Consider the following 12,338-nt stretch of genomic DNA (forward strand, 5'->3'; position numbering starts at 1 on the left):
GCTTTGTATTAAATTTATACACTTTTTGGCCCAACAGATAAAACTTTATTGATATTTATAGAAAAAAAAACTAAAAAAATTGAAAACTGAAAATGTCCGTTAACAGCTCAAAAAGAGTCAAAATATTTTCAAAATTGTATGGTGTATTGGAAATGCTAAAATAAACATTCAGTAAAATTTTCATGTATCTGCAGTTATTCGTTTTTGAATTACAACAAAATAAGGAAATCGCTACATGAAAAATCGAGTGAATATCCAATGTTGTAAAAATTTGAATTTCAAACGATCATAAAAATTTAATTTGAATTTCTTATAAATATTTTTTGTTTGATAAAGGTAGAAAATCTTATAAGGAATCTTATATTACATTTTTATATCTTAGATTTAAAAAGAAAAATTTTTATGAATTTCTAACTCGAAATAATTTGCAAATGTTCGTGATTTTTCCATATTTTGTCATTTTTTGAACTTTAAATGCTTATAAAAAAAAACTGTGATTAAGGATTTTTAATATTTTTCATCTGCCTTTGAAACAATATACTAGGAGCCTTCTATTAAATTTTCAAGCTTTTTTATCCAACAAATAAAATTTTATTGATATTTTTAGAAAAAAAACTAAAAAAAAATGGAAAATAAAAATGTCCGTAAAGAGCTCAAAATACATCAAAATATTTTGAAAATGTTATGATGTATAGAAAATGCTAAGATAAACATTCAGTCAACATTTCATGTATCTACGGTCATTTTTTTTAAAGTTACACCAAAAACCAAAATCGATTTTCTCGAAAACAGATTTTGCGTAAAAATTCCCGTTTTTCCTTAATTTTTCTTTTGTTTTTCCCGGCGCTTTTGAAAACCACTGGGAAATTTAAATTTTGACCTCCCCAATGCACCAACGATATTCACTTTCCCATCGAACGAGATACTGAAATAATGCTTCGATTTTCGACTACTTATCGTGTACACAGACACAAAAATAAAAAATAAAATAAAAAATAAAAAAAAAAACACACATCATTGTAAAATCAATACATTCATCGTTTCACTCAGAATCTAAAATAGATTAGGAAACCTATCATTGTCATTTCACATTTGCCAATAATGTATTATTGTATTAAAAATTAAAATTAATCCATAAAAATATATGGATATTTAAATATTTGTTCTAAAAATAACGTACGATACATAATATCAAATTGTTATTTATGTAGGAGAGTGTAATAAATCACCTGTATTTTTAAATGTTAAAAAGTGTATACTCATTGTCAATTTATATTTGTAATAACTAATAAGGTATTATAGTAATTGGCTGATAGGTTTATAAATTATATTACAGTAACTATTTGATAGATTTTATATTTTTAAACTTAGTGAGTTGGTAAAAATAAAATAATATTAATAATTTATAAGAAAAAACTACATAGTAAATACTTAATAAGTTCTAACTTAGTTAGTTTTTTTATTAAGGTAACTTAACTTCAACTAGTTGAAAAAAATGACTAACTTGTCCAGCTTTGGGTATGGTATATAATATAATATGCATGTAATAAGATTATCAAGTATCAACTATCATTATATATTAGATTGTTTCCACTATATATTACTTTTTCTGTTCTCAATTTTCTGTAATCAATTTTTTTATGCAATTTTTCAATTTTTCAGGAAAAAAGCCAGTTTTTTTCGTCAAAACCACTTTTTCCGGAAATTTTAAATGAAACCAAATTTTCCCAATTTTTCCGAAAAAAAATGGGAAGAAACCCGTGTTTTTTTCGGAAAATCTTTTTTTTTCGGAAATTTTGATCCCTAGCCACCGCCGATGTTCACGCTCTTAACAGTGTATTGAAATTGCATACACAGTGCGCCGGCTTACAGATTATCAATCGATTGGTTAATAGTATATTATATTATTTATAGCATTTAATAATATTTATATTATATTTTTAATTGCAACTAATAATAGTTGTTGAAATGCTTTATTATTATTTTGCTTAACTATCAAAAAACTGGTCAGTAGTATTTTTTGAATACAGTAGGAATTAAAGGTATAATTAACAATTGTATAATTATTTACCAACGGTGATAAAACATATTGTGAAGTATATTGATTAACAACCATAGATCAAGCAAATTAAAGTACTTGAAAAAAATGTATAACTATTTTTAAATAAATAAAAACAGAATATTATGTTGAGTTAAATTATTAAACCAAATAGATTAATATTTGGAAAAAAAATTCTACACAGAACCTTTTAGTTGTTTATGTATTTTTTCACGTGAATAAATTGTCATAGAAGTTATTTTATCTGAAATAATCAAATAAATGTATGTTCTCCGGAGAACAATATACGGTTATAAAAAAAAATAAAGTGTCAAGATATAAAGAATAAAATAATCTAACAGTAGGTACTATTGTTCATAGAATTATATTGATTTTGTTGATAAATATTCAAAAATGTATACTAAAATGAGAGTAAAATTTTGGTAATGATAAGAATTTCGGTCACGTGATCATTTGATAATGACCGTTCGAATCTGATACACAAGATATTTACAAAATAGTAAAATATGGTGTTACCGTCGATAATATATTATCGATGTTATAATATAGGGGAACATCAAGATTTGCCACATCCAATGATTTTCAGGCACATCAGACAAAATAAATTCCCATTTTTTCGAAGAGTAATATTATTACATAACTATTGTAATATTTAAATGATTCGTTATGGTTTAAAAATAATTTATCAATATAATTCTATCTTGGTTTAATTTTTTTCGTTAGCTTATATCTTCAAATCGACCTGAAATATTGTAATGGTAAATACCATACCTACCGGGGATAAAATTCGTCAAGGAAAATCTTAACCCCCCCCCCCCTCCTACACTATGTTACATTATTCATTGGTAAGATTTAACTACACGACACCGACACTACTTTCCGTTCTATATCATTGTAAATCACTGCGTATTATATTTTACGAAAAGCCGGACCGAGCGAACGGCGCCGTCTGTCGTGACTAAACCCCGGCGAAGTAGCAGGTACCTGTGTCCCACACGTCCCTCGTCCCGGGCGAGGTAATTAATTTTCTCGTCGCACATATCATAATATTATGTAATATACAGTGTACATAGGATAATCCCCCCGATCGAGCTATCTCGATTCTCGTGTCCGCGTCACTCGACGATAGATTCGCGATTTGATTGAAACGTTCTTCTTCGCAAAGACTTTTGTCCGGATTAAACGATAAATGCGCCTCACCGGTCTTTATATTAGCGTCGAGATTCTCATCGTTATGTTTTCCACTCGTGTTCGGCCACGACCCGCCATTAGTTCGCGTCCCAAGCCGACAAAAAACAGACAATTTTTTCGAGACTTTATGGTATATTAAGCGACAATGATTTGTATACACGTCGCAGTGTAATAATGTCGTGTATATCACCCACGTCATAGTCACCTAAAGACCGTAGAGTAGATGACCAACTTCCACTTTTTTTCATTCTCTTATATATCGTACCCCTCATAGATTTTTTTCTTAAACCATTTCATCCCACTACAGTCCATTTCACACTTTGTAATCAATCCTTACAGTAAGTAGGTACTATTAGATTAATTAGATATTTATGGGCTACAAATAAAAATACAAATTTTTTGGACGGGTAGGTAGAATTTTTTTGTTTTTCTTTCGTTTCCTTAAGCACAAAATTTAAATTACTTAAAAGTGAAACTTAAGTTAAATTTATGTTATTATCAAATTAACAAATATGATACTGTATAATTATCATTATACAGTATCTATATCCATCCCATTCCACCGTGCTATTCGATCACAACGGTTACTAAAGCTCGAAATATAAATAACATACCAACTAACCTAACCCAGGGGTTAGGTAAGTTGATGTAATACTACCGTGATTCTCGCCTTAGTTTCGATACCAAATGGAAACAATTAAAAAAGAGTCGGTAGATACAATATTCGGGCAATAGGTACTGAACCGATATTCCACTAAATACTATTTCAAATATACTACTTTCCTTTATTTATACAAAAAAATGTTATACGTTTTAGTCTTAAAAACAGTATCTAAAATATCGTATAATATGTTTATGGTTTGTTAATCTTTATTTAAAACTACGAGTTTATTTATACAACTTATAGATGAATATTTTGTGTCTTATCTCCCCTTATTTTAGGAAATCCACAATAAGGTACCTAAGTTTGGGTTTATCTTAGTTTGGGTGTAGGTATGTCAGGTGTATGAGCATAGAATCGGTAAACGACGGTACAAACGCCTCCACTGTAGGTCCGATACATTAGCTACCCTTAAAAAAAATGTACAGCATTAAAATAATATGCAAAGAACCACAAACGATTTTTTATAAGATTTTTGTTTATAAATTTGAAAATTTGTGGGGCCCTAATGAAACGGATCTTGCTACTATTAAGCAGACTTGGGTAGTATTCCGAATACTTTTTAAATACTTTTTTTTTAAGTATTCAATACGGTATTTTGAATACTTTTTACAAGTATTCTGAGTACAGTATTCGGAATACTTTTTTAACATCCAATATTAATTTTAATATAATATTTTATAACTAATAGATTATAGATAGCCAGATAGGTGTTTATTGTCAAGATTATAATAATGTTCATTTATAAACAAAGAATTGAAAAAGTAATATTTTTGCTATTGAAATCTAAATCTACTAAAAAAAGTATTCGAAAAATATTCGGAATACTTTTTGTGAAGTATTCCAAATACTTAGGAATATTATTATCATAAAATATTCGAATACATATTCTGAATACTTTTTTTTTAAGTATTCGGAATATGTATATGAAATACTTTTTAAAAGTATTTTACCCAAGTCTGCTGTTAAGAAAAAAAAAGTCGGGTCTAGAGCGTGCACTGAAGAGATTACCAAAGTCTTTGGTGAAATTAGCTTTATATTATTATACAAAAAAAACAATAATATTATAAATGTCTAAGTATTGTGCCGGAAGTTCTGCCAGCCTACTACTGGTATGGTGGTACTTTCACAGTTTAAGGTCATATCCGCTTCGTTGGGCGATTACATTAAAAATTAACGATAACTACTCAGGGTACACTCTTTATCACGTTTGTAAGTATACGATATTATGCTAGACAACTAAAATTCCGTTCACTAAACCAATACCGCGCGCAGTGGCACGTAAAGAATTTTTCCGGTGAAGAAACAAGTCATTTCATTATTACAAGACTTATATATATAAGCCATATATGTATAAGTACGGGACGTGTGTCGAATACTAGTGCGTGTATTCAAGGATTAGTCGACCGCCTCGAACACCGTCACGAGACAATATATTAACCAACTGGTGAACACATATAACATATAACATAATATATATATAGGCATATTATGGTGTTCGTATATTATATTAATATTATGTACATAGTTGTTCACATGACAAATATTACGAATGAAATAAAATGTACATATGCGTACGCACGTTAAGTCGCGTTGAATATATTATTATAAAACTTAAAACGTTCCACTTTTATACGGCGTACACGCTATACACCGTCATGATTTGACTTTTGGTCCCCCCCCTTCCTCTTTTTTCTACGTTTTTTTTACTAGTGAACGCGGCTACCGGCGCACGCCGAAATCACCATCTGACGTGATAATATTATATTCATAATATTATGGAGGTGACGAGGAAGAAATACCATCATGACCAACAAAAAGATAAAAATAATGATAATAATAATAAACATGACTCGGGCGCTTCTTTAATAATACGATTTCCGGTCTGGTCACGGAGTTAGCGACGACTACGGTTTACTTTTGATTAGAAACGGCGTGACGCGAATCGTTATGATGGCTGCGCTAAAACGTTTAAGCCGTTTTGCCAAATATTTACCAAACGGAACGAAAAATAAATTTTGTTTATTTGGTCGCGTTATAACTTATAACAACCACTGCCGGCGAGAAATCATTGCGTCCTGCGAGTGCTCATTAAAATTGTATAGAAAACGAGGGCGCTTGTGTTTTTAACGAGTTATGGTACACGGAATAATCACGTCCCGCGTGCCGTTCTAACCTTAATGGGTTGCCAGTGGATTTATAAATTTGTTAAGCTTTTAAGTGGTTGATAACATCATTGAATATTTGCATTTACCGAGAATTGTGACTGGTATAACTGAACTATAGTAAAACGCGAACGTTTCATAAAAATGATATTACGGCTGACTAGGAATCATAATATGAACCGCAGTCCGCCTCAATGCAACACAATGTAAACTCTGTGTCGATACATTACGTACCTAAGTTTATGATTAAATTTACGGCTGTAAAGAAGTAAGAACACATAAATATAATCCACGTGGTTAGAATTCCTATGTATAGATACGCACGGAATAATCAGAATTTCGTGCTACTATTTGTAGATATAGGAAATTGGCCCAATTTTTAAAAACAAATTTTTAAACACCTTGATACAGTTTGATTTTCATATAAAATATTTGTTCTAAGGTCTAAGAATAATAGTCCTTAAAAATGGTTTTGCAAAAATATAAAATAGATGTAATATTTGAACTAGTATTTATTATACTTGGAACATTTTTACAAATTATTAATGTTGATATATTAATATTAATGACTAAAATGTTCGAATCACCATAGCCCCTATATCTTATAAACCTTTCACCATGAACCTTTTATCCTTGGAACACAAAGTTAAATAAATCAAAAACTACTCGTACGGATTTTGATTCTGTAGGTCAAATTTTTCGGAATTATTATTAACTGAATAATTCACAGTTGAAAAAGAGCGTTCTCACATGAAAAACAGAAATTTGTATATCCACAGGACACTCCTTAAGTAGTACAAAATAAAATTGGCCGGGGAGCTGTAATGAAAATCGTGGTTCTCTCCCCGGTCCTCGATAATACGGGGAAAAAAGTAGTACAAAAAATCTAAAGAATTTAAAAATACGGTCTTCAAGTATATTAGAAAATTTCCAAAAATTAGATTTTGAATAACTTCATTATTGAAGGAAAAAAGGGTTAGCACGCTTGGTGGATCACCCTGTAGACAATTTAAAATAGCTATGATAATTATAGCATAACCATGAGTAAGTTTTGTTTAAATATAAATAAAGTTAACCATCTAATAGGTATTTTTCATCAAACGATCAAAATCGAATTGAGAAATATTTTTTTCATATATTTCAGACAATACCAAATGTAAATAAAGCAAAAAATTTTGACAAGCCATAAATAAGGTAATTTTATAGTTGATTCTTTCCTTTAAGATCAAATAATAATAAACATAAATTACAGTATCGATTTTTGAATGAATTCCCTGAAATTGTAGCAAAACAAACTACTTATAGTTTATACCTTATTTGAAATACATATGCGAATGAATGACTATTACTTAGTATATAATAGTACGCTTAATGTCCAAATGACAAACCAAAATACTAAATTCAAACCATAATTATTAGGGCCTAGATTTTAATGCCCTAAAAACTAATAAAAACTGTCTTTTCAACACAGTGATGCCCTAAAAAAATATCTAAATTTTTTTGATGGGCACGCAATTACGCAACCGTTCGGAAAATTACAGATAATTTTCAGAATTTTCTACACTTTATCGACTATTTGACAATAATACGAAAATTAAATACCAAATTTAGGCTCACCCAATAAATAAATGGTATCGCTGGAGATAGACAACGACGTTATGCTTTCATACCTAGAACGATTGAAATTAGTAACAGATGAAAAATAGGTACCTACCAAAAACTATTAAAACAAATAATATAATATAATATAATATAATATTATAATGAAATTCATATTTCTTAATATAATATTTGTAAGTTACTAATCTTTATATATAAAAATGGAGACAAAAATGTATAACAATTCATCAATCGAGAACGGCTGGTCCGATTTGGCTCAAATTTTTTTTAAGATGTTCGTAACTGCCAGGAGAAGGTTTTTACGAAATAAAATTTTAGGAAAATCCTTTGGAAAGGTAGGAAATCTCAAATCTGTATGTCAAAAATACAACAGTGTCGCAACAGTGCATTATATTATATTGGTTGCTATTGGTTAATCGGGCATGTTTATTGATTTCATATAATATAAAAATGAATCACAGAATGTGTTGCTAAGCGCAATAATTCTACTGTACGTGTGTTGTGACTGAACTCCTCCTAAATGGTTAGACCGATTGAATGAATTTTTTTGTATGTGTTTGCGTTTATTCATCTGATTTTAGTACGGTTAGGTTACGTTAGGATTTTGCATTAATTGATTATATCAATCCACCATAGGTAGAATACGACAAACTTGGTATAACTTTGATACTTTAGAGTTAAATCATACACTAACGTACATACAGCACGAGATCCGCCTGATAATGTACTGCTGCGAATCAGAATTTTTATTCCGGGCAACGGAAAAGTTAAGATTAATTTTGAAACCATACACCGAATATTAAATAACGAATTGAATAAAGTTTGAGTCACATATAGTTGGTACACTTAATGGGCAACGAAGTGCACGGGTTCAGCTAGTTTACACTAAAACCTCTTACAGCGTATTAATATAATATGCACTAAACATTAATAAAGTGACTTAAAGATGGTAACAAATCTTCAAAAAATGGAAAAACATGAAAAAATTCGAAAAAATACAAAATAAATGTTAACCTTTGAAAAAACAATTTATATATTTAATTGAAATGCATTGACCTAGAGCACCTAAACAAAAAAAAACTTTGCATTGAAACCCAAGTCCTCATAATTATAATACATACCTACTGGCTACTATAGTAATAATTACAAGATAATTACAAAAGTGTAAATACGAGTTGATACATTATCAATTAAATAATATTACTAGTGCATAACAAATTTAAATTGTTATTGCTTTTGTAGTCATTAATATTGTAAAAAAAAACTAGTTTTTAAATAATATATGAGCACGAAATCAATTTAAATGTAGGTTGTAGATTTACCTATATAATATGTATTAGGTATGATTTATACCCCAGAGGCGCCCATAGTTGGTTTTTCATACTATGTCAAAGGTAATTTAATAGAATAGATGAATAATCATACACATAATTGTATAGTTTAATAGTATACATTGGTAATAGCCAATAGGTACACTTAAGTGGTTCTTGAGTGGATAATAGTAAAAGTTAATCAACACTAAGCTTCTTAAAAAACAGGAATAAGGATAAACTAAAATCGAAAAAACATACAAAAATAATTTGAAATTATCTGAAACTATATTTTCTTTTAATAATTTCTTCGTAATAATACGAATACCTATGCTCCAGTTTACATAAAATGATTGACTTGATGTTTTTATTAACATTTTAAAACAATGCATATTATCAGAAAAATTATAGTGACCTATCGTAGTACAACTTTTAAATGTACTTATAAAACTACAAAAAAAAGCCAAGTATGGACATGTGATTTTTTTGATTTCTATCGTGATTCAGATTTAAATTCATCAATTAATCAACTTGTTTACATTTTATATTAAAACATGGGTGTTCACTTGTATTTTCAACGTAGTTTTTAAATAATAATTAACAAAACTGACGAATTTTAAGTGAAAAGTTTCAGAACTAATCAGCAATCGTTGTAATGGTTTACTGACAAGTTAAATAAAAACTCAATATAGAAAAAATATAAAAATTATATACCTTATTTTATCATTCTATAGATCTTCTCTGTTTTGTTATAATGCTAAATCTAATATTATAGTTTATTTCGACGATCTCATTTCTACCGAAAGCTCACACAACGAAACCATAAAGTCATTGTTTACGTGCCTCAAATTTCATTAAAATTTGAGTATTTCATAGATTTTAAACCAGTCTTGTAGTAAATATTATCCTCCATAAAACCTATTCTTGAAACGAATCTTTGAGATCTTATTTAGGTACTATTATTTGTACTATTATTACAATATGAGCTGACAGCTATTCTTTGTAGATTGAATAATAACTAAACAATTATAGGCATTATACGTTTGAAATAAATTTTTCATCGATCATAAAAAATTGGTTTATTCGATTATAACATTATGCACACCAACTACCAGTATACACCTAATAGACACTTCATATAAGTTATAACTACGCATAAGTACGATAGAGTCACAAAAATAACGAGAAATCTAATCAAATAATATTATATTATTTGGTAGTTTTATAATAGTTCTACGATTACAAATAATAATAATTCTGTATTAGAAATAATTATGCGGATTCTTATAATATGCGTATGTTTATTGTACAGTAATTCGATATTACTAGTTAATAAATGTATTCGAAAAATTACCCACTACGCAGTAAGTTTAAATAAATTAATGTACCTATTCAAGATCCGTTTTCATTGGTCATGGATGGCAGTTTTTAAATACTTTCAAAAATGTCTATTCACGTAAAGAGTGTATAAATAACTTTAAGGAAATGAGCAACATTAATAAGTTTTTAAATGTTCCTTCTTTGAAAGTATATATACGATGAGCAAACTTTTTAACTATTCAGCAGGCTAAAAAAAAATGTCGACATCCATGTACTCAACAAATTTCAGAACAGAAACATCCGATGTATCACGTGGAATTTTCTCGAGTCTCTATTATCAGCCAATCGTATCGGACTGAACGTGAAAAACGACCATGAAATTCGGCAGTGTGTATAACGAAAAAGGGGGCCGTCATCCCTGAGGAAATCAAGAAGGGGCGACAATTTTTTATCTTTTATTTTTCGTAAGTGCTCAATCTCCAAATTTCAATTTGATCGTTGCGCCTGTCTAGAACGGAAAAAATCAGAGGGGCAACGCGTAAACCAACCCCATGTCCGAAACGTCACAATGATTAATACCTACGCTAACTATCTAAGTACGACAATACAAAATAATATCCACTATGTGTACACTGGTTACTTGAAGTCGAGGCGACGACGGTCCAGGCACGGTGCCAACGTGGGTAGAGGGGGGGGGGAGGACTCCCGCAGAAAAATGTGATAGATTACAGAACGTCACGTGTTATTTTTAAAAGAGCTAAATATTATTAATTTCAACAATTGTTTTTTTTAAACATAGATAATTTGAATACATTATACTTCTTTGAGTATTTCGTTAATTTAAAATGTTTTTACCATATCTAGTCAAATACCGAGATGATAGTATATACTTCAGTTATTTTTAAATAGATAATTATAATTTATATTATTATACTATCTACCTAAAGGATTAGTTTTTACATTTAGATAGGTTTCCTGTGGTTATATAATATTATATGAGTTTTTTACTATATTTTATCAATGCGTTCTATTTGTATTGCATTTAAGACGCTTTACTTATCAAATTGATAGGTACAACCTCGCCCAGCCCATCATATTCATACGCCAGCATTAAAGCCGCCTAACCAACATCCAATACTTTCGATTCAATGTCAAGAATTTTGAACGAATTCAAAACCTTTTTTTACCCTCTAATCTTTCCACGTACAGTCCTTTTGAACAAACTCACAACATATTTCCAATAATAGTCGTCCATTTAATATCAAATTTCTTATTCACAAACCTCATTAAATTATCATTATCATAGCCATGGTATTTAATTCCCCGCTATAATGCATATTATCTAATAACGGTAATCTTTAATTGCTTTTTAAACATTAAATAGTAAGAAAGTTACATATCTTGTACCTAAATGTCATACGCTATATATTACTATATGTTATTAAACTTGTATGAGCATTAATTTTCTGAAACATTTCAAATAAAATTAATTTTAAAAAAAATGCTTTATTACAAGACGTCAACTTTTCAGTTATTGTTTATAATATGCTTACTCAAAACAATACGGTAACACGGTGTATTAGACATCATGTTTATGAGAGTTTTATACTATTATATAAGAAGTATTTTTAAAACGTTGTTAATTATTCAAAATTGCATACATTTCATATTATTATTTACTTAGATTTTAAAATACCTATATAAAACTACTGAGAGTATTTTAAAAATTTTAACTTATGCTACGTTGACGTTATGTTAAATTTAATTAAATTATTTATCCGATTAATCACACAAAAAGTATCTGATTCAGTCAGCACCCCAGGGCCCAGGAGCAAAAAATTCTAGCGCCGTACCTAAGACAGTCTCCATGAACCGTGCCCGGTGGCGCGGCACTTCCGACTAGGTAGTGACTTCGACGCCGCGATAACTACCGTTTTCTGTATATTTTCACTGTGTTAGAGATGTGCATTTTGCAAAATATTATTTTTATTGTTACAATAGCTTACTGATTA

At 29.4% G+C, this 12,338-nt stretch overlaps 2 protein-coding genes across 2 annotated transcripts in view; one reads left to right on the forward strand and one right to left on the reverse strand.

Moving 5' to 3' along the window:
• The window catches only part of LOC100163483, a 181,955-nt gene that overhangs the window by 144,989 nt on the left and 24,628 nt on the right, over positions 1–12,338 (forward strand). The window lies entirely within an intron of this gene.
• LOC115034021 overlaps positions 1–12,338 on the reverse strand; it is a 147,675-nt gene that overhangs the window by 103,277 nt on the left and 32,060 nt on the right. The window lies entirely within an intron of this gene.

Source organism: Acyrthosiphon pisum, chromosome A2 (genome assembly GCF_005508785.2).
Source record: "Acyrthosiphon pisum isolate AL4f chromosome A2, pea_aphid_22Mar2018_4r6ur, whole genome shotgun sequence".
NCBI lineage: Eukaryota > Metazoa > Arthropoda > Insecta > Hemiptera > Aphididae > Acyrthosiphon > Acyrthosiphon pisum.